Here is a 4,402-nt window from a genome sequence, read left to right as displayed (position 1 = left end):
GAATTCCTTTATTTCTGCGTGAATCAAGATTAAGTGAAGGAAGTTTTCGAATCACTGACTCAGGCCATAGACTAGAAGTCTGGTACAAGACCTCCTCGATAGAGGCTCGAGCCCTAAATAAGATTTTTTTGATCTTGCCTTCGGATGTCGATTCTTTAGGTCTTTCCTTTCCTGAAATGGTTGAAAAGGAACCATATATATACATACTTCCTGCTGGAGGGGGAAAGGAAATTCACTCTTTTCTGTAATTAGCCTTTTTATACTAGCTCTTTATCTAGTAAGAGTATGATATCTAAAAGGAGTTGAGTATCGGTAGGCACAGATCATTGGTATTGGATGTATCATTAGGTTGTGCTGAGTCAAATCTGCTCCGCTAATTTTTTTCCATTGTAGAAATGAGATCCTTACCCCCACTTAAAAAAATGATGAATATGAGGCTGTAGGTACTATGGATCCTCTGACTCCCAATCGGGTTACCTTCCTGGGTCTCGTCGGTCTTGCCTGTAGGTCGTGATGTGCCTCAAGATGGCTGTCTCCTTAGGTAATCCACTCCCGGGTCATCACTCTTCTGCGTCTGGCCCGCCATCTAGGCACCTTTGGAAGGTAGGGAGTGTGACAACGTACACGCTTCCCCGGTCCTTCTCATCAGTTGCAGGGTTAGGTAGCCCGAAAATGACTTGACTTTGCCAAAAGGCCTCATCTCCAAAGCCTGGCTCGCGAGGCTTCCCTCTCGCTGTAGGAAATCTCCCCCTCGCCTTACTCTTGTGAGATGCTATGTTTCCTTTCTCCATTCCCAAGTCAAGGGTGAGTCCCATGCGTCAGTTTGTTGTGGATCGTGGTCTCACGCACTAATCCCTACAGGTGCCCATAGTAGGCCGGCCGCCCTACCTAAACCAATCATCATATCGGTCCCTAGACCCCATTGCTGGAAAGGCTTGACTTCAAAACCGTACGTGGCGCTTCCACCTCATACGACTCATCTAGGGATTTGGGTAGGCCCAGCCCAGGCTTGTGCACTTAAGGTTGTTGTACACGACCTCAGTTGAGCATTCAATTAGAGATGGCGATCGCAGGTTCGCCGGAGGAGACGGTCTTGCGAACAAGATTGCACAAACAAAGCCCTCTTCTATAAATTAGAAATTTCAATTAAATTAAAAAAATTAAATTAGGCTAGCCACCTTACTGATAACCGCAGAACGAGCAATGAATCCCCAACGACAAAGGGGTGTGGCATTTTCGGGGAGTAGCCCGCTTCTTCAGAAACTTCCTTACACATAGATTAAGGAAGCCATCAAAAGGTGACTGAAATACCAGAAACTGGGACTACCCGAGCTAATGAAAGAGGCAAGAACACTTTCTGGCCAGGTCCCATTAATTCATCATAACGATATCGTGAAAATGCTGCACGGACCCATATATATAGGAATAAAAAAGGAATCACCTTGATACTAAACCAGATCGAGCTCGGGATCTTCTAGGAAATGGGAAGATCTAGGATAGGCGGCCAACCTCCTGGAGAGAGTGATGTGCATGGACTGTGGACCGCTCGTCGGGCCTGATAGGTGGTGGTATCACACCCTTCTCAAAGGAACCGTACGTGAGACTCTCGCATCATACGGCTCCTCGAACCTACTAAGAATGAATGAATTCATTGATTCGAGATAGCTTTAGCCATTGATTGAAGCAGTAGAAGCTAGTCACCAGAAGCGAAGCGATCTTCCGGGCCAGAAGAAGGCCTTTTTTCTGGAGTGGAAGCTACCACAAAATGAATGAAGGAAGAAGGCCTCCGCATTAAAAAGACTAAAGAGGCATGGAAGGCCGACTATAAGACTAGGACTACAATACAAGTAATGAGCGATAGCGAAGCCAAGCCTTCAGTTTTTAAAAGCCCCACAACTAGCTATCCTATAGCAGACAACTAACGCAAGCCTACTCAACTAATCTCATGTAAACGCCTGTTCACAACTAAACTAATAGAAAAAGACAACTACTTATTAAATTAAATGTAGTTGAGTGCTCCGTCCTTATTTGGATCTTGACGGGTCTGAGCTTCCCAAGCTCTATGCTGTTTGGGAACTCCACAACGGTATTACCACCTTCTTGATTTACTATATTTGAATTTGAGTCTTTGGGGTACTTTGGGATTAAATTCCAAGCCGAAGATTTGTGCTTGTGGGCTGGGGTGAATATAGCAGACCAGCGAATCTGGTGGTCGACAATCGTTCAGACTTGGCAAAGGTTGTCATGGCACCTGCAGTAGGACAGAGGACTTATCACGATGCCCGCAGACCGATTTACTATATCTCCGCCACTGACGTTCGTCAAAGAGGCCACATGGTTTAGCCTGGGTCTTCTTCGGCTAATGAGACCTCGATCCCGAAGCCTTCGGAGTATCTTTTTGATAGGCGCCTCTATATGTATAGGGAATTTAATGCTGAAAGATCCCACCCAGTGTCCCCCTCCTTCCCCCGCTGCCTTCCAACCCACGGAAGTATACAATGAAACCTTCCTCATGCCTCACCGCGAGACTGCCTGTTGAACGCCCGATGGTACGTTGCTCCGACCTGAGCTATGCAAGAACGAGATTCCCCTTGATTCTTGCCGGATGTGCTTGACGGCCCCCATAATATGCTAACTTGGGGTCTTCTTACTCCAGCTATTCCAAGAGTCTCCTCTAGTTGAACCGCGTACAGTAGATGACCTCTTCGCTCATCCCCTTCGTCAGCTCTTTGATCGGGATACTATAACCCGGGTCCCCAAACTTGGAATGGATGGCGGAGAGTAGGTGGCAAGCAGTTATATATAGATACGATGCTTTACCTGTAGACGCTTCTCCAGCTCTCGCAAGAATCGTATGGGGGTTGTCCCCGGAGGGGCTTCCTGAATGACCATACCGGGGAATTCTACCATACTCTGTACAACTATGGTTGTTGATTCTGCAGAGCCTACTCAAAGGTTCAGGCCAGATTGTAGGAAGTGGGTGATACATTTTTGTATTTCTATGAGAAGCTTTACGACACCCACGATTCCTAGTAGTAAGTTGTTGGCATATCGTGCGTAACAAATCCTTATTAATAAGTCATGGGTTTTTAAGGGGGCCAGCCTACGGGCTAGGCGTCTCTCTGACCTGATAACTAGTATCGTCTCCCCTCCCAGCTCTATCTGCGGGCCCCTTCTTTTGTAATATTTAATAAGGTCTCTCATGGCCAAATTCTTATTAAAGCCTTCTCTACCATAGAATTCAGCCTTCAGGGTCAACCCGACGGCTTTTATGAGCAAGGCGGCGCAAAAGAGGCTCGAGGGCTTGTTAAGGAAAGTGGCAAGGGCTGCTGAAGGAGGGAAAACCAAAGGCCTTTTCAGGTCCCCCTTCCCCGGGGGTTGCTTGTGGGGGGGTGTTCCATGACGAAACAAGGGAATGAAAGGTCGCTTTGCGTTGGATGCTCTTTACCCTCCCCACAATGATGGCTCTGTTGTTTTGGGATTCAAAATCGCATAATGCTAGGATTTTAATGTGAAGTCTGCTACTACACTGGTTGCTAGGTCTTCATGTGATTCAAGGGACAGTATATATAGGTGCAATGTCAAAATTTTTAACACTATAACCTTTCATGTAAGGGTCGTTGACGATGTAAAATTGGAATTTCCTACCGTGCAGTTACACATACGTGTGGCAGCGAGTTGAGGGAAAATCAACTATCGTTCAACTGGTGTGCAGGCATCGTAGAAAAAGGTTTTGTAACTTGGTTTCAATTTCCTTTCCAATATCTCAAATTTTTTTTTATCAAAAGGGGGAAAGAAATGCACAGGAATTTTTATTGTTCCACAGACACACCGATCTTTTCTTTCTGTATCCAAATGGATAAAGTTAAAAAGTAAACGCACTGTTCCTTTCTTTGACCATAAAAGTTCTTCCGTAAGCCTCTTTTTATTATAAGAACTTGTCATGAGCCAATAATCGAAGTTTGGCCTGGTCCGCCGACTGCCCCCAAGGAAGGTGAGTTTGGGTTTATAGTGAATCGTCCAAATAGTTCGTCATACAAAAGGATTTAAAAAATTCATTTCTTTTTTTAAATATTTTATCAGGTTTAAATGAACCCAAAAACCATCTAATCCCTTGAACTCGCCATGGGTTAAACAGTCAGCTCGTCGGGCATAGGAAGAAAAAAAACCCCATCTATCTAGCTTATAACTCTTTCTATGTTACATCTACTTTTTCTATTTATTGAGGAAATCTTCTTCTTCTATCTATGTTGCAATAACCCCCATATACGTTAGCTCACGTCCATAACTAATCTCAAATAAAAATCTGTCTTGTCTAGCTTTACATACCAAGAAAATTTGACTGTCTATACAAAACAAAATAAACTAAGCGAAGGGATCAGTTTCAGCTTTATTCTCTTAT

At 44.7% G+C, this 4,402-nt stretch overlaps 1 pseudogene; it reads right to left on the bottom strand.

Annotated features, from left to right (window-relative positions):
* Positions 1–1,291: 1,291 nt before the first annotated feature.
* LOC120268516 lies at positions 1,292–2,989 on the bottom strand (annotated as a pseudogene).
* Between the last annotated feature and the right edge of the window lie 1,413 nt (positions 2,990–4,402).

This window comes from Dioscorea cayenensis, chromosome 9 (assembly GCF_009730915.1).
Source record: "Dioscorea cayenensis subsp. rotundata cultivar TDr96_F1 chromosome 9, TDr96_F1_v2_PseudoChromosome.rev07_lg8_w22 25.fasta, whole genome shotgun sequence".
NCBI lineage: Eukaryota > Viridiplantae > Streptophyta > Magnoliopsida > Dioscoreales > Dioscoreaceae > Dioscorea > Dioscorea cayenensis.
The sequence above is the reverse complement of the archived record's forward strand: the minus strand, read 5'-3'. Positions and strand labels throughout refer to the sequence as shown.